At 41.8% G+C, this 19,077-nt stretch overlaps 6 non-coding genes across 6 annotated transcripts; all 6 read right to left on the bottom strand.

Moving 5' to 3' along the window:
* Window positions 1-2,561: 2,561 nt before the first annotated feature.
* On the bottom strand, window positions 2,562-2,634 carry trnar-ucu. The gene has a single exon. It is a non-coding gene; the product is annotated as a tRNA-Arg (tRNA).
* Window positions 2,635-5,313: 2,679 nt separating this feature from the next.
* On the bottom strand, window positions 5,314-5,386 carry trnar-ccu. The gene has a single exon. It is a non-coding gene; the product is annotated as a tRNA-Arg (tRNA).
* A 2,251-nt stretch (window positions 5,387-7,637) lies between these two features.
* trnar-ccu lies at window positions 7,638-7,710 on the bottom strand. Its single transcript has one exon. It is a non-coding gene; the product is annotated as a tRNA-Arg (tRNA).
* A 1,532-nt stretch (window positions 7,711-9,242) lies between these two features.
* trnar-ucu lies at window positions 9,243-9,315 on the bottom strand. The gene has a single exon. It is a non-coding gene; the product is annotated as a tRNA-Arg (tRNA).
* Window positions 9,316-10,224: 909 nt separating this feature from the next.
* trnar-ucu lies at window positions 10,225-10,297 on the bottom strand. The gene has a single exon. It is a non-coding gene; the product is annotated as a tRNA-Arg (tRNA).
* A 910-nt stretch (window positions 10,298-11,207) lies between these two features.
* On the bottom strand, window positions 11,208-11,280 carry trnar-ccu. The gene has a single exon. It is a non-coding gene; the product is annotated as a tRNA-Arg (tRNA).
* Between the last annotated feature and the right edge of the window lie 7,797 nt (window positions 11,281-19,077).

Here is a 19,077-nt window from a genome sequence, read left to right on the forward strand (position 1 = left end):
CTTATCTGGTTTTTTTTTTGATTGTTTGGTGTGATTTGATTTTTTCCTTCTTGTTGTTTTGGTCTTCTGGTTGATGATGTTTTTTGAGTTTTTTTTTGCTTTTTGATTTTTTTTTGATTTGATTTCTTTTTGGTGATTTGGGTTGATGATTTTTTATTTTGCTTGTTTTTTTTATTTTTGGATATATTTTTGTGCTGTGTTTGTTTTTTGTTGGTAGTTTTGATGTTTTTTGAAGTTTTTTGGTTGTTGATTTGTGATTTTTTTTTTGATTTGATTGTGGTTTTCTGGATGATTTTTTTGATTTTTTGTATTTTTTTTTGATCGACTGGGTGTTGTTTTTTAGTTTTTGATTTGATTTTTACTTGTTTTGTTTTTCTTTCTGATTTTGGTCTGTTTTGTGGGGGTGATGTTTTTATCTGATGTATGTTCGTAACTATAGACCGACTCGAACCCACAATCCCTGGCTTAGAAGGCCAGTGCCTTATCCATTAGGCCACTGGGGTACTTGCTAAAAACTATCTAGATAGCAGAGAGTGGTTTTCGATCTATCAACCTCTGGGTTACGGGGCCATCACGCTTCCGCTGCGCCTCTGTAATCAGTATGACCTATACAAACTGAAAGAAGCAGTCAAAAAAAGAATCACAGAGGGCACAGAGACATGCCCATGAAATTATACTTTTTATATTTGTGTTTGCACTTCATTGCTGAAAACAAACTGGATAGCAGAGGATGGTTTCGATCCATAAATCACTGGGTTAACTGCCCAGGATACTTCCACTTCATCACTCCGCTTTCAGGCACCCCAAAATAATACTTGAACTCACAATACATGGATTAGGAGGCCAGTGCCTCTGTAATCAGCTTGACCTGTACGAACTGATAGAAGCAGTTAAAAAATAGAATCACGGAGGGCACAGAGACATGAAATTATACTTTTTTTTACCCTGTTTGCACTTCATTTTTAAAAATAGAGTAAGATATCTTCGATGTGGCACTGTGTGATCATCGTGACCTATACAAGCTGCTTCGATTCTATCCCAAACTGCCTTCATCCACCCCAGATGGGACTCGAACCCACAATCCCTGGCTTAGAAGGCCAGTGCCTTATCCATTAGGCCACTGGGTTACTTGCTAAATACTATCTAGATAGCAGAGAGTGGTTTCGATCTATCAACCTCTGGGTTACGGGGCCATCACGCTTCCGCTGCGCCTCTGTAATCAGTATGACCTATACAAACTGAAAGAAGCAGTCAAAAAAAGAATCACAGAGGGCACAGAGACATGCCCATGAAATTATACTTTTTATATTTGTGTTTGCACTTCATTGCTGAAAACAAACTGGATAGCAGAGGATGGTTTCGATCCATAAATCACTGGGTTAACTGCCCAGGATACTTCCACTTCAACACTCCGCTTTCAGGGACCCCAAAATAATACTTGAACTCACAATACATGGATTAGGAGGCCAGTGCCTCTGTAATCAGCATGACCTGTACGAACTGATAGAAGCAGTTAAAAAATAGAATCACGGAGGGCACAGAGACATGCCCATGAAATTATGCTTTTTTTTTACCCTGTTTGCACTTCATTTCTAAAAATAGAATTGGATAGCTTCGATACTTCAACCTATGTGTTACATGCTCAGCTCTCTTTTTCTATCCCAAATTGCCTTCATCCACCCCAGATGGGACTTGAACCCACAAACCCTGGCTTAGGAGTACAGTGCCTTATCCATTAGGCCACTGGGGCACTTGCTAAAAACTATCTAGATAGCAGAGAGTGGTTTCGATCTATCAACCTCTGGGTTACGGGGCCTTCACGCTTCCGCTGCGCCTCTGTAATCAGTATGACCTATACAAACTGAAAGAAGCAGTCAAAAAAAGAATCACAGAGGGCACAGTGACATGCCCATGAAATTATGCTTTTTATATTTGTGTTTGCACTTCATTGCTGAAAACAAACTGGATAGCAGAGGATGGTTTCGATCCATAAATCACTGGGTTAACTGCCCAGGATACTTCCACTTCATCACTCCGCTTTCAGGCACCCCAAAATAATACTTGAACTCACAATACATGGATTAGGAGGCCAGTTCCTCTACAATCAGTATAACCTATAAAAACTGACAAAAGAAGTCAAACAAAGAATCACGGAGGGCACTGAGACATGCCCATGAAATTTTGCTTTTTATATTTGTGTTTGCACTTCATTGCTGAAAACAAACTGGACAGCAGAGGATGGTTTCGATCCATAAATCACTGGGTTAACTGCCCAAGATACATCCACTTCATCACTCCGCTTTCAGGCACCCCAAAAAATACTTGAACTCACAACACATGGATTATGAGGCCAGTGCCTCTGTAATCAGCATGACCTGTACGAACTGATAGAAGCAGTTAAAAAATAGAATCACGGAGGACAAAGAGACATGAAATTATACTTTTTTTTACCCTGTTTGCACTTCATTTTTTTAAATAGAGTAGGATATCTTCGATGTGGCACTGTGTGATCATCGTGACCTATACAAGCTGCTTCGATTCTATCCCAAACTGCCTTCATCCACCCCAGATGGGACTCGAACCCACAATCCCTGGCTTAGAAGGCCAGTGCCTTATCCATTAGGCCACTGGGGTACTTGCTAAAAACTATCTAGATAGCAGAGAGTGGTTTCGATCTATCAACCTCTGGGTTACGGGGCCATCACGCTTCCGCTGCGCCTCTGTAATCAGTATGACCTATACAAACTGAAAGAAGCAGTCAAAAAAAGAATCACAGAGGGCACAGAGACATGCCCATGAAATTATACTTTTTATATTTGTGTTTGCACTTCATTGCTGAAAACAAACTGGATAGCAGAGGATGGTTTCGATCCATAAATCACTGGGTTAACTGCCCAGGATACTTCCACTTCAACACTCCGCTTTCAGGCACCCCAAAATAATACTTGAACTCACAATACATGGATTAGGAGGCCAGTGCCTCTGTAATCAGCATTACCTGTACGAACTGATAGAAGCAGTTAAAAAATAGAATCACGGAGGGCACAGAGACATGAAATTATACTTTTTTTTACCCTGTTTGCACTTCATTTTTAAAAATAGAGTAAGATATCTTCGATGTGGCACTGTGTGATCATCGTGACCTATACAAGCTGCTTCGATTCTATCCCAAACTGCCTTCATCCACCCCAGATGGGACTCGATCCCACAATCCCTGGCTTAGAAGGCCAGTGCCTTATCCATTAGGCCACTGGGGTACTTGCTAAAAACTATCTAGATAGCAGAGAGTGGTTTCGATCTATCAACCTCTGGGTTACGGGGCCATCACGCTTCCGCTGCGCCTCTGTAATCAGTATGACCTATACAAACTGAAAGAAGCAGTCAAAAAAAGAATCACAGAGGGCAGAGAGACATGCCCATGAAATTATGCTTTTTATATTTGTGTTTGCACTTCATTGCTGAAAACAAACTGGATAGCAGAGGATGGTTTCGATCCATAAATCACTGGGTTAACTGCACAGGATACTTCCACTTCATCACTCCGCTTTCAGGCACCCCAAAATAATACTTGAACTCACAATACATGGATTAGGAGGCCAGTTCCTCTACAATCAGTATAACCTATAAAAACTGACAAAAGAAGTCAAACAAAGAATCACGGAGGGCACTGAGACATGCCCATGAAATTTTGCTTTTTATATTTGTGTTTGCACTTCATTGCTGAAAACAAACTGGACAGCAGAGGATGGTTTCGATCCATAAATCACTGGGTTAACTGCCCAGCATACTTCCACTTCATCAATCCGCTTTCAGGCACCCCAAAAAAATACTTGAACTCACAATACATGGATTAGGAGGCCAGTTCCTCTGTAATCAGCATGACCTGTACGAACTGATAGAAGCAGTTAAAAAATAGAATCACGGAGGGCACAGAGACATGAAATTATACTTTTTTTTACCCTGTTTGCACTTCATTTTTAAAAATAGAGTAGGATATCTTCGATGTGGCACTGTGTGATCATCGTGACCTATACAAGCTGCTTCGATTCTATCCCAAACTGCCTTCATCCACCCCAGATGGGACTCGAACCCACAATCCCTGCCTTAGAAGGCCAGTGCCTTATCCATTAGACCACTGGGGTACTTGCTAAAAACTATCTAGATAGCAGAGAGTGGTTTCGATCTATCAACCTCTGGGTTACGGGGCCATCACGCTTCCGCTGCGCCTCTGTAATCAGTATGACCTATACAAACTGAAAGAAGCAGTCAAAAAAAGAATCACAGAGGGCAGAGAGACATGCCCATGAAATTATGCTTTTTATATTTGTGTTTGCACTTCATTGCTGAAAACAAACTGGATAGCAGAGGATGGTTTCGATCCATAAATCACTGGGTTAACTGCACAGGATACTTCCACTTCATCACTCCGCTTTCAGGCACCCCAAAATAATACTTGAACTCACAATACATGGATTAGGAGGCCAGTTCCTCTACAATCAGTATAACCTATAAAAACTGACAAAAGAAGTCAAACAAAGAATCACGGAGGGCACTGAGACATGCCCATGAAATTTTGCTTTTTATATTTGTGTTTGCACTTCATTGCTGAAAACAAACTGGACAGCAGAGGATGGTTTCGATCCATAAATCACTGGGTTAACTGCCCAGCATACTTCCACTTCATCAATCCGCTTTCAGGCACCCCAAAAAAATACTTGAACTCACAATACATGGATTAGGAGGCCAGTTCCTCTGTAATCAGCATGACCTGTACGAACTGATAGAAGCAGTTAAAAAATAGAATCACGGAGGGCACAGAGACATGAAATTATACTTTTTTTTACCCTGTTTGCACTTCATTTTTAAAAATAGAGTAGGATATCTTCGATGTGGCACTGTGTGATCATCGTGACCTATACAAGCTGCTTCGATTCTATCCCAAACTGCCTTCATCCACCCCAGATGGGACTCGAACCCACAATCCCTGCCTTAGAAGGCCAGTGCCTTATCCATTAGACCACTGGGGTACTTGCTAAAAACTATCTAGATAGCAGAGAGTGGTTTCGATCTATCAACCTCTGGGTTACGGGGCCATCACGCTTCCGCTGCGCCTCTGTAATCAGTATGACCTATACAAACTGAAAGAAGCAGTCAAAAAAAGAATCACAGAGGGCACAGTGACATGCCCATGAAATTATACTTTTTTTTACCCTGTTTGCACTTCATTTCTAAAAATAGAAGTGGATAGCTTCGATGCTTCAACCTCTGTGTTACATGCTCAGCTCTCTTTTTCTATCCCAAATTGCCTTCATCCACCCCAGATGGGACTCGAACCCACTACCCCTGCCTTAGGAGGCCAGTGCCTTATCCATTAGGCCACTGGGGTACTTGCTAAAAACTATCTAGATAGCAGAGAGTGGTTTCGATCTATCAACCTCTGGGTTACGGGGCCTTCACGCTTCCGCTGCGCCTCTGTAATCAGTATGACCTATAAAAACTGACAAAAGAAGTCAAACAAAGAATCACGGAGGGCACTGAGACATGCCCATGAAATTTTGCTTTTTATATTTGTGTTTGCACTTCATTGCTGGAAACAAACTGGACAGCAGAGGATGGTTTCGATCCATAAATCACTGGGTTAACTGCCCAAGATACATCCACTTCATCACTCCGCTTTCAGGCACCCCAAAAAAATACTTGAACTCACAATACATGGATTAGGAGGCCAGTGCCTCTGTATTCAGCATGACCTGTACGAACTGATAGAAGCAGTTAAAAAATAGAATCACGGAGGGCACAGAGACATGAAATTATACTTTTTTTTACCCTGTTTGCACTTCAGTTTTAAAAATAGAGTAGGATATCTTCGATGTGGCACTGTGTGATCATCGTGACCTATACAAGCTGCTTCGATTCTATCCCAAACTGCCTTCATCCACCCCAGATGGGACTCAAACCCACAATCCCTGCCTTAGAAGGCCAGTGCCTTATCCATTAGACCACTGGGGTACTTGCTAAAAACTATCTAGATAGCAGAGAGTGGTTTCGATCTATCAACCTCTGGGTTACGGGGCCATCACGCTTCCGCTGCGCCTCTGTAATCAGTATGACCTATACAAACTGAAAGAAGCAGTCAAAAAAAGAATCACAGAGGGCACAGAGACATGCCCATGAAATTATACTTTTTTTTACCCTGTTTGCACTTCATTTCTAAAAAAAGAATTGGATAGCTTCGATGCTTCAACCTCTAGGTTACATGCTCAGCTCTCTTTTTCTATCCCAAAATACCTTCATCCACCCCAGATGGGACTCGAACCCACTACCCCTGCCTGAGGAGGCCAGTGCCTTATCCATTAGGCCACTGGGGCACTTGCTAAAAACTATCTAGATAGCAGAGAGTGGTTTCGATCTATCAACCTCTGGGTTACGGGGCCTTCACGCTTCCGCTGCGCCTCTGTAATCAGTATGACCTATAAAAACTGACAAAAGAAGTCAAACAAAGAATCACGGAGGGCACTGAGACATGCCCATGAAATTTTGCTTTTTATATTTGTGTTTGCACTTCATTGCTGGAAACAAACTGGACAGCAGAGGATGGTTTCGATCCATAAATCACTGGGTTAACTGCCCAAGATACATCCACTTCATCACTCCGCTTTCAGGCACCCCAAAAAAATACTTGAACTCACAATACATGGATTAGGAGGCCAGTGCCTCTGTAATCAGCATGACCTGTACGAACTGATAGAAGCAGTTAAAAAATAGAATCACGGAGGGCACAGAGACATGAAATTATACTTTTTTTTACCCTGTTTGCACTTCATTTTTAAAAATAGAGTTTTGATATCTTCGATGTGGCACTGTGTGATCATCGTGACCTATACAAGCTGCTTCGATTCTATCCCAAACTGCCTTCATCCACCCCAGATGGGACTCGAACCCACAATCCCTGGCTTAGAAGGCCAGTGCCATATCCATTAGGACACTGGGGTACTTGCTAAAAACTATCTAGATAGCAGAGAGTGGTTTCGATCTATCAACCTCTGGGTTACGTGGCCATCACGCTTCCGCTGCGCCTCTGTAATCAGTATGACCTATACAAACTGAAAGAAGCAGTCAAAAAAAGAATCACAGAGGGCACAGAGACATGCCCATGAAATTATACTTTTTTTTACCCTGTTTGCACTTCATTTCTAAAAAAAGAATTGGATAGCTTCGATGCTTCAACCTCTAGGTTACATGCTCAGCTCTCTTTTTCTATCCCAAAATGCCTTCATCCACCCCAGATGGGACTCGAACCCACTACCCCTGCCTGAGGAGGCCAGTGCCTTATCCATTAGGCCACTGGGGCACTTGCTAAAAACTATCTAGATAGCAGAGAGTGGTTTCGATCTATCAACCTCTGGGTTACGGGGCCATCACGCTTCCGCTGCGCCTCTGTAATCAGTATGACCTATACAAACTGAAAGAAGCAGTCAAAAAAATAATCACAGAGGGCACAGTGACATGCCCATGAAATTATACTTTTTTTTACCCTGTTTGCACTTCATTTCTAAAAATAGAAGTGGATAGCTTCGATGCTTCAACCTCTGTGTTACATGCTCAGCTCTCTTTTTCTATCCCAAATTGCCTTCATCCACCCCAGATGGGACTCGAACCCACTACCCCTGCCTTAGGAGGCCAGTGCCTTATCCATTAGGCCACTGGGGCACTTGCTAAAAACTATCTAGATAGCAGAGAGTGGTTTCGATCTATCAACCTCTGGGTTACGGGGCCTTCACGCTTCCGCTGCGCCTCTGTAATCAGTATGACCTATAAAAACTGACAAAAGAAGTCAAACAAAGAATCACGGAGGGCACTGAGACATGCCCATGAAATTTTGCTTTTTATATTTGTGTTTGCACTTCATTGCTGGAAACAAACTGGACAGCAGAGGATGGTTTCGATCCATAAATCACTGGGTTAACTGCCCAAGATACATCCACTTCATCACTCCGCTTTCAGGCACCCCAAAAAAATACTTGAACTCACAATACATGGATTAGGAGGCCAGTGCCTCTGTAATCAGCATGACCTGTACGAACTGATAGAAGCAGTTAAAAAATAGAATCACGGAGGGCACAGAGACATGAAATTATACTTTTTTTTACCCTGTTTGCACTTCATTTTTAAAAATAGAGTAGGATATCTTCGATGTGGCACTGTGTGATCATCGTGACCTATACAAGCTGCTTCGATTCTATCCCAAACTGCCTTCATCCACCCCAGATGGGACTCAAACCCACAATCCCTGCCTTAGAAGGCCAGTGCCTTATCCATTAGACCACTGGGGTACTTGCTAAAAACTATCTAGATAGCAGAGAGTGGTTTCGATCTAGCAACCTCTGGGTTACGGGGCCATCACGCTTCCGCTGCGCCTCTGTAATCAGTATGACCTATACAAACTGAAAGAAGCAGTCAAAAAAAGAATCACAGAGGGCACAGTGACATGCCCATGAAATTATACTTTTTTTTACCCTGTTTGCACTTCATTTCTAAAAAAAGAATTGGATAGCTTCGATGCTTCAACCTCTAGGTTACATGCTCAGCTCTCTTTTTCTATCCCAAAATACCTTCATCCACCCCAGATGGGACTCGAACCCACTACCCCTGCCTGAGGAGGCCAGTGCCTTATCCATTAGGCCACTGCGGCACTTGCTAAAAACTATCTAGATAGCAGAGAGTGGTTTCGATCTATCAACCTCTGGGTTACGGGGCCTTCACGCTTCCGCTGCGCCTCTGTAATCAGTATGACCTATACAAACTGACAAAAGAAGTCAAACAAAGAATCACGGAGGGCACTGAGACATGCCCATGAAATTTTGCTTTTTATATTTGTGTTTGCACTTCATTGCTGGAAACAAACTGGACAGCAGAGGATGGTTTCGATCCATAAATCACTGGGTTAACTGCCCAAGATACATCCACTTCATCACTCCGCTTTCAGGCACCCCAAAAAAATACTTGAACTCACAATACATGGATTAGGAGGCCAGTGCCTCTGTAATCAGCATGACCTGTACGAACTGATAGAAGCAGTTAAAAAATAGAATCACGGAGGGCACAGAGACATGAAATTATACTTTTTTTTACCCTGTTTGCACTTCATTTTTAAAAATAGAGTAGGATATCTTCGATGTGGCACTGTTTGATCATCGTGACCTATACAAGCTGCTTCGATTCTATCCCAAACTGCCTTCATCCACCCCAGATGGGACTCGAACCCACAATCCCTGGCTTAGAAGGCCAGTGCCTTATCCATTAGGCCACTGGGGTACTTGCTAAAAATTATCTAGATAGCAGAGAGTGGTTTCGATCTATCAACCTCTGGGTTACGGGGCCATCACGCTTCCGCTGCGCCTCTGTAATCAGTATGACCTATACAAACTGAAAGAAGCAGTCAAAAAAAGAATCACAGAGGGCACAGAGACATGCCCATGAAATTATATTTTTTTTTACCCTGTTTGCACTTCATTTCTAAAAAAAGAATTGGATAGCTTCGATGCTTCAACCTCTGTGTTACATGCTCAGCTCTCTTTTTCTATCCCAAAATGCCTTCATCCACCCCAGATGGGACTCGAACCCACAAACCCTTGCTTAGGATCCCAGTGCCTTATCCATTAGGGCACTGGGGCACTTGCTAAATACTATCTAGATAGCAGAGAGTGGTTTCGATCTATCAACCTCTGGGTTACGGGGCCTTCACGCTTCCGCTGCGCCTCTGTAATCAGTATGACCTATACAAACTGAAAGAAGCAGTCAAAAAAATAATCACAGAGGGCACTGTGACATGCCCATGAAATTATGCTTTTTATATTTGTGTTTGCACTTCATTGCTGAAAACAAACTGGATAGCAGAGGATGGTTTCGATCCATAAATCACTGGGTTAACTGCCCAGGATACTTCCACTTCATCACTCCGCTTTCAGGCACCCCAAAATAATACTTGAACTCACAATACATGGATTAGGAGGCCAGTGCCTCTGTAATCAGCATGACCTGTACGAACTGATAGAAGCAGTTAAAAAATAGAATCACGGAGGGCACAGAGACATGAAATTATACTTTTTTTTACCCTGTTTGCACTTCATTTTTAAAAATAGAGTAGGATATCTTCGATGTGGCACTGTTTGATCATCGTGACCTATACAAGCTGCTTCGATTCTATCCCAAACTGCCTTCATCCACCCCAGATGGGACTCGAACCCACAATCCCTGGCTTAGAAGGCCAGTGCCTTATCCATTAGGCCACTGGGGTACTTGCTAAAAATTATCTAGATAGCAGAGAGTGGTTTCGATCTATCAACCTCTGGGTTACGGGGCCATCACGCTTCCGCTGCGCCTCTGTAATCAGTATGACCTATACAAACTGAAAGAAGCAGTCAAAAAAAGAATCACAGAGGGCACAGAGACATGCCCATGAAATTATACTTTTTTTTACCCTGTTTGCACTTCATTTCTAAAAAAAGAATTGGATAGCTTCGATGCTTCAACCTCTGTGTTACATGCTCAGCTCTCTTTTTCTATCCCAAAATGCCTTCAACCACCCCTGATGGGACTTTAACCCACAAACCCTTGCTTAGGAGTCCAGTGCCTTATCCATTATGCCACTGGGGCACTTGCTAAATACTATCTAGATAGCAGAGAGTGGTTTCGATCTATCAACCTCTGGGTTACGGGGCCTTCACGCTTCCGCTGCGCCTCTGTAATCAGTATGACCTATACAAACTGAAAGAAGCAGTCAAAAAAAGAATCACAGAGGGCACTGTGACATGCCCATGAAATTATGCTTTTTATATTTGTGTTTGCACTTCATTGCTGAAAACAAACTGGATAGCAGAGGATGGTTTCGATCCATAAATCACTGGGTTAACTGCCCAGGATACTTCCACTTCATCACTCCGCTTTCAGGCACCCCAAAATAATACTTGAACTCACAATACATGGATTAGGAGGCCAGTGCCTCTGTAATCAGCATGACCTGTACGAACTGATAGAAGCAGTTAAAAAATAGAATCACGGAGGGCACAGAGACATGAAATTATACTTTTTTTTACCCTGTTTGCACTTAATTTTTAAAAATAGAGTTTTGATATCTTCGATGTGGCACTGTGTGATCATAGTGACCTATACAAGCTGCTTCGATTCTATCCCAAACTGCCTTCATCCACCCCAGATGGGACTCGAACCCACAATCCCTGGCTTAGGAGGCCAGTGCCTTATCCATTAGGCCACTGGGGCACTTGCTAAAAACTATCTAGATAGCAGAGAGTGGTTTCGATCTATCAACCTCTGGGTTACGGGGCCATCACGCTTCCGCTGCGCCTCTGTAATCAGTATGACCTATACAAACTGAAAGAAGCAGTCAAAAAAAGAATCACAGAGGGCACAGAGACATGCCCATGAAATTATGCTTTTTATATTTGTGTTTGCACTTCATTGCTGAAAACAAACTGGACACCAGAGGATGGTTTCGATCCATAAATCACTGGGTTAACTGCCCAGGATACTTCCACTTCATCACTCCGCTTTCAGGCACCCCAAAAAAATACTTGAACTCACAATACATGGATTAGGAGGCATATGTCTTAGGCCACTGTGGCACTGTGTGACCAGCACAACCTCTACGAACTGATAGAAGCAGTTAACAACAAGTGTATCTTTAAAATAGTGTAAAATACTTGTATGTTTGAGGAATTTTAATTATGAGATTTCTGTTGTTTGAATTTTGCTCCCTGCACTTTCACTGGCTGTTGTCATATCGATCCTGTTAGCAGGATTTCAGCCGTAAGAAGTTTTAACAGACTGATCCTAGCCCCCTGACACATAAACTATTGCAGCATAAATACTGGAGGCTGAGACAGGAGGGGTCATGAGACACTGTGGCCCCTTCCGACGATTCCCCCGGACAGGGTCAACCAGGCAGGATATAACCCCACCCGCTTTGCCAAAGCACAGCCCCCACACCACTAAAGGGATATCTTCAAACCACCAACTTACTGCCCTGAGACAAGGCAGAGCACAGGCAGTTCGTCCCTCCAGTGCCTTTCCATTCACCTTCACACCCCTGGGCCAGACTCAATCATAGGACCTACTGAAGAGATGAGTCTTCAATAAAGACTTAAAGGTTAAGACCGAGTCTACGTCTCTTACATGTGTCGTGTCTTTGGCTATGCCAGATTAATTGCTATGACATACTATTCTATAAAATAATTTCTCCGTAATTAATATTACCTGATTGAACTAATCATGTAAATGTAATTAACTAGAGAGGGACACCATGAAAGAATATTTATAGAGCTGTTATCTTCCGAATAAACTCTTAAAGATTTAGTAATATTTTACATCCATAGCAGTCAACATTAATCGTCATCTTATTCAGTCTCATCTGAAAGTTGTAAATACTTGGTTATCTGCAAGAATCCTGGCTAACAAGTTGAATCAGCAATACAAAATTGGGTTTAATTATTTATTTACTAATGTCATGACGTCGCCTGCTTGGGTATTGCAAACCCCATCCCCCTCTCCCTGCCTTTCCCTTTCCTCCTTCAACCCATGCTGTGATCACAGAGAGACGTCGTAAATTCCTGAGAATCTCCTCATGGCCAAACGGTATTAAGAGAGAGGGTAAACTTTCAGGACAAAGGAATTTTCTCCCACCTCACAGAACTTGAGGTACGAACATATTTCATGTTCCTGCAAAAGTATAAAAGATCGGTGGAGAGTCCAGCTATTAACATGCCCATTGGTCACCATGTGGGAAACTCATGAGAGACTGTGGGACTACATTACCATACCGCTGTTTATATAATAACCTCAGATATGAGGTTTACATCTGTTTGTTGTATAAAATGAATGAGTGAGTATGATACTGTTTGTATAATTGTGTAATATGATTTTGGACTGTTTAATTAAGAAAAATACAAATCCCTTTTTGATTTGAACTAAACCCGAGGACCCGCCCCTGAGTCAGTTGGGTCAGACATCCAAGGACAGCCCCTTCCTGCTATCTGAATAAAAGTCAACTCTGAGAAATTACCATTAGACCATGTTTTCTCTCCATGGGGAGAACGAAGGTTAAGTAACATTGCTGAATCTTTAACCATACCACGTGGTTAAACTCTTATACGAATAAGAACAAGTTTTGATATTGACTACTAGTCTGCAGCTAGGAATTCGGTATCATTGAACGCGAAGACAACCGCCGAAACATCCATTCTATAACGAATGTCACTCTGAACTATCCACAATAACCGAGACAGAAGGAACTCCAACAGAAACTAACTTCACTCCAACGATCAAGACGACACACACCGAGCGTAACTATATATATATTGATTGCAATTGTTCCCGAATGAGTGAGCGTTCATGTGTAAACGATTAGCATGTCAATTGTTATAATTATGAACTCTAGTGACTTCTTAGTCGAACCACAATTTTTCCTTTGTCTAACAGCCGCCATGCCGGTTTAGCCCCCTAGGGCATATTTCTCCCATCATTTCATGTAACTATTTTTAAGTTTGTTTGTTTGTTTATGCATTTCTGTGAATTAATTAGTTAGTAATAAATAAATGATTTAAGACAATTGATGTATGGATGACTCATAGTGAAGACTGGGTTCGTGCAGATAATCAACAATTTACGACGTTTGGAATGAGACTAACGTGAGGTAAAGTAAATAAATCATTAATTAGAAGACTATTGATCAGATATGAAAATATCTGAAAGGTTATATTGGGAAATTATAACTTTGTAATCTGACTACTTTCCCTGGTGCTCCCACATTCATAGTTAATTAGTTACGTTATTACTCAGTTGATCGCGTAATCCCTAATTACAGGAATCTTTGATAAAAACTATAAGTCTTCAATTTAACGATAGCAAAGACACGACACTAAATACCTAACTAATCACACAGAATCACACATACACAATTAAATCATAACTTGATTACAAACTCGTCATAAAGGAAAACGTCCCTAGCGGGCGGAACAGATATGACAGCTTGTTACACAAAGGAAAGGGGCTGGGTTTTGGTGAAAGAGCGGGAGACTGGAACAGAGGCGAAGCTGTGCTATCGTAAATACAGTATCTTATGCATTCTAAATTACCGCCCATTTGGAAAAGGAAAATGCAATAAATATTTACTCTGAGCTGCGCTTCAGTAGGTTGGTGGTAGATGGAAGACCGTGTTGCCAAACCGAGTCCTCTGTCCTTTGAAGAATGTCTCTGGTGGTCACTGGATACGTCGTAGTAACGTCGTTGTGTAGTAGACGGGATACTCTGACTGTCCTTCCTAACCTGCGTTTGTAGCAGCTGTTGCTAACTCAACGACTAGGAGGTATCATTTCTGTAGTGAATACGAGTTCAAAGTTCATACCATTCACAACCAAAGTTCATGCTGATGTTGGCTTCGTTCTGTAGTTATTATCTGAACCATTCTGACATCGGATCGTCATCCTAATGTACCCGGAACAGAAAGTTATATTTTTGTCAATGGCTTTATATAGTGGAGGGAGAGGGGTGTGTCTGAAAAGTTTATTACCCATGTCTCTTCACAGGGGCGGGCCACTGGTTGAGCAGAGGCCCAAACTTATGAAAACCCAAATCTCTCATTTGGAAGCTAAAATTACATTTCATCTCTTCACAAATAATTTCATATTCAAGCATTTGAATTAAACAACAATTCCATGTGAATCCGATACCTCTGATGTTTAGACTTTCCACAGTAGAGTTTATGTCATTCTATCATTAATGAGAATGTGTCAGAGGGCAACCGAACTGACATAATATACCTTAAGTACCACCGCATATGTTCAGTTGGTCGGATTACCAGAATATAGTTCATTTCCCCCCAACTTCTGATGTTCCCAGAATCTCTATGTTAACCAAAGGGTTTTCTAATGTCACAACAGTAGAGAAGAGGAACGGGGGAGGGGGGAAAGAGGTATTTATGACTGTCATAAACCTACCCCCAGGCCAACGTCATGACAATAGGCAGACCATTCCATAAAAATTGAGCTCTATAGGAGAAAGTCCTGCATCCAGACGTTTGCTTAAAAATTCTAGGGACAATAAGGAGGCCTGCGTCTTGTGACCGTAGCGTACATGTTGGTATGTACTGCAGGACCAATTGGGAAAGATCGGTAGGAACAAGCCCATGTAATGCTTTGTAGGTTAGCAGTATAATCTTGAAATCAGCCCTTGTCTTAACAGGAGGCCAGTGTAGGGAGGCTAGCACTGGAGGAATAGGATCACATTTTTTGGTTCTAGTCAAGATTCTAGCAGCCGTGTTTAGCACAAAGTGAAGTTTATTTAGTGCTTTATCCGGGTAGCCGGAAAGTAGAGCATTGCAGTAGTCTAATCTAGAAGTGACAAAAGCATGGATACATTTTTCTGCATAATTTTTGGACAGAAAGTTTCAGATTTTTGAAGTGTTACGAAGATGGAAAAAAGCTGTCCTTGAAACAGTCTTGATATGTTTGTCAAAAGAGAGATCAGGATCCAGAGTAACACAGAGGTCCTTCACAGTTTTATTTGAGACGACTGTACAACCATCAAGATTAATTGTCAGATTCAACAGAAGATCTCTTTGTTTCCTGGGACCTAGAACAAGCATCTCTGTTTTGTCCGAGTTTAAAAGGAAAAACATTTCCTCCATCCACTTCCTTATGTCTGAAACACAGGCTTCCAGGGAGGGCAATTTTGGGGCTTCACCATGTTTCACCGAAATGTACAGCTGTGTGTCGTCCGCATAGCAGTGAAAGTTAACATTATGTTTCCGAATGACATCACCAAGAGGTGAAATATATAGTGAAAACAATAGTGGTCCTAAAACGGAACCTTGAGGAACACTGACGTTTACAGTTGATTTGTCAGAAGACAAACCATCCACAGAGACAAACCGATATCTTTCCGACAGATAACATCTAAACCAGGCTAGGACTTGTCCGTGTAGACCAATTTGGGTTTCCAATCTCTCCAAAAGAATGTGGTGGTCGATGATATCAAAAGCAGCACCAAGGTCTAGGAGCACGAGGACAGATGCAGAGCCTTTAAAAAGTCATTTACGACCTTCGCGAGTGCAGTCTCAGTGCTATGATGGGGTCTTAAACCAGACTGAAGTGTTTCGTATACATTCTTTGTCTTCAGGAAGGCAGTGAGTTGCTACGCAACAGCTTAACATTATTGAGAGGAATGGGAGATTCGGTATAGGCCGATAGTTTTTTTATCTTTTCTCAGTCAAGGTTTGGTTTTTTCAAGAGAGGCTTAATTACTGCCACTTTTAGGGAGTTTGGTACACATCCGGTGGACAGGGAGGCATTTATTGTGTTCAACATAGGAGGGCCAAGCACAGGAAGCAGCTCTTTCAGTAGTTTAGTTGGAATAGGGTTCAGTAAGCAGCTTGAAGGTTTAGAGGTCAAGACTATTTTCATCAATGTGTCAAGAGATATAGTATTAAGAAACTTGAGTGTTTCCCTTGATCCTAGGTCCTGGCAGTGTTGTACAGACTCAGGACAACTGAGCTTTGGAGAAATATGCAGATTTAAAGAGGAGTCCGTAATTTGCTCATAAAGTTTCTGTCGGCTGAATGAGCGACACCGGTTGAGCATTCCTACAGCATTTCCTTCCAGAATTCATGAGAAAATTGTCTGGCTGCGGGGACCGTGCGAAGGGATTTATACTACTATCTGTACTTATTGGTGGCACAGACGCTGTTTCATCCTTTCCCTTGCCCTTGCCTAACGATTGCGTCTGAAGCTAGGCTTGGAGCACGGCTATCCTCGCCATAAGGCGATCGTTCTCCTGTATATTATGAGTACAGCGACTGCAATTAGAAGGCATAATGTTAATGCTAGTACTTAGCTTCGGCTGGTGGAGGTCGTGAAGAACCATGTCCAGATAAAGCGTCCAGGGTGAAAAAGTTGAAAGAAAAAAGTTGAGCGTGGGAAAAAAAAATTAAATATAAAACGGTAATTAAAAAGTAAAAATCCGTAAAGTTGGCAGGTAGCAAAGCAACAAACCTCCTGCCTCCTGTCTTGTCTTGGAGTGTTCATTAAAACATATCCTTCAGACGTACCACACGTGGTGGTCTTTGGTCGAGTTTACTATACTAGAGTACCTAAACAGCTGCAGACTGAATGTTCCGATGTAGTCTAGAGATTGTCTTCTTCACTCGTATTGAGAGTTTCTAACCATTTCGTAACATTCAGCTCACGCTGTCGGTCATTTTTGGTCTTGAGGGAAACGTTTACATACAGTAGTATGATTTGACATGTTTTCTTACAATTTTTATCCTGTTTTAGCATATAAAAAATGCTTGGAAAGATCAGAGGTTGGACCTAAGCAAATGTATAAATACTTCTCTACACATATAGAATATTTTAAATTGCAACCATTTCAACGTATTCAGCTAGCGCTGCACGTATACTGGTCTAATGTACATTTCGTTAGCAGTCCTTTTATGCATTTGCCTTGGAGGGCAGTTCCATCATGTTGCCACAATGTCTGTGCTCACGTGGGCGTGGTTACTGACTTGGCAAAAGTTTATGTGAAAAACAATTATCTAATTTAGAAGGCTAAAATCACATTTCATCTTCTCACAAATAGTTACATATTTAATCATATAAGTTTTACAACATTTAGATGTGAATCTGATAACTGGAACTTATACATTTGTACAGAGTACAGAGTTACAGTTATTTAGTTATACCGTCCTTAATGATATCACAAAACAATACACTTTTGACATGATTTATGTCAAACACACCTACTCATTCCACAGTTTTTCTTTATTTTTACTATTTTCTACATTGTAGAATAATAGTGAAGACTTTGAAATAACACATATGGAATCATGTAATAACCAACAAAGTGTTAAAGAAATCAAAATATATTTTATATTTGAGATTCTTCAAAGTAGCCACCCTTTGCCTTGATGACAGCTTTGCACACTCTTGGCATTCTCTCAACCAGCTTCATGAGGTAGTCACCTGGAATGCATTTCAATGAACAGGTGTGCATTGTTAAAAGTTAATTTGTGGAATTTCTTTACTTCTTAATGCATTTGAGCCAATCAATTGTGTCGTGACACAGAAGGGGTGGTATACAGAAGATAGCCCTATTTAGTAAAAAACCAAGTCCATATTATGACAAGAACAGCAGAAATAAGCAAAGAGAAACGACACTCCATCATTACTTTAAGAACGTTTATTCAAGTGCAGTCGCAAAAACCATCAAGTGCTATGATGATACTGGATCTCATGAGGACCGCCACAGGAAACGAAGACCCAGAGTTACCTCTGCTGCAGAGGATAAATTCATTAGAGTTAACTGCACCTCAGATTGCAGCCTAAATAAATGCTTCCCAGAGTTCAAGTAACAGACACATCTCAACATCTACTGTTCAGAGACCCGTGAATCAAGCCTTCATGGTCGAATCGCTAAATGACAACAATAAGAAGAAGGGACTTGCTTGGGCCAAGAAACATGAGCAATGGACATTAGACCGGTGGAAATATGTCCTTTGGTCTGATGAGTCCAAATTTGAGATTTTTGGTTCCAACCGCCGTGTCTTTGTGAGACGCAGAGTAGGTGAATGGATGTTCTCTGCATGTGTGGTTCCCACCGTGAAGCATGGAGGGGTGTGGGGGTGCTTTGCTGGTGACACCATCTATGATTTATTTAGAATTGAAGGTACTCTTAACCAGCATGGCTACCACAGCATTCTGCTGCTATACGCCCTCCCATCTGGTTTGCGCTTAGTGGGACTATCATTTGTTTTTCAACAGTACAATTACCCAAAACACACCTCCAGGCTGTGTAAGGGCTATTTTGACCAAGGAGAATGATGGAGTGCTGCATCAGATGACCTTGCCTCCAAAATCTCCCAACCTGGGATGGGATGAGTTGGACCGCAGAGTGAAGGAAAGGCAGCCAACAAGTGCTCAGCATATGTGGGAACTCTTTCAAGAATGTTGGAAAAGCATTGCTCATGAAGCTGGTTGAGTATGCCAAGAGTGCTGTCATCAAGGCAAA

The sequence above is a fragment of the Salvelinus namaycush genome, chromosome 6 (genome assembly GCF_016432855.1).
Source record: "Salvelinus namaycush isolate Seneca chromosome 6, SaNama_1.0, whole genome shotgun sequence".
NCBI lineage: Eukaryota > Metazoa > Chordata > Actinopteri > Salmoniformes > Salmonidae > Salvelinus > Salvelinus namaycush.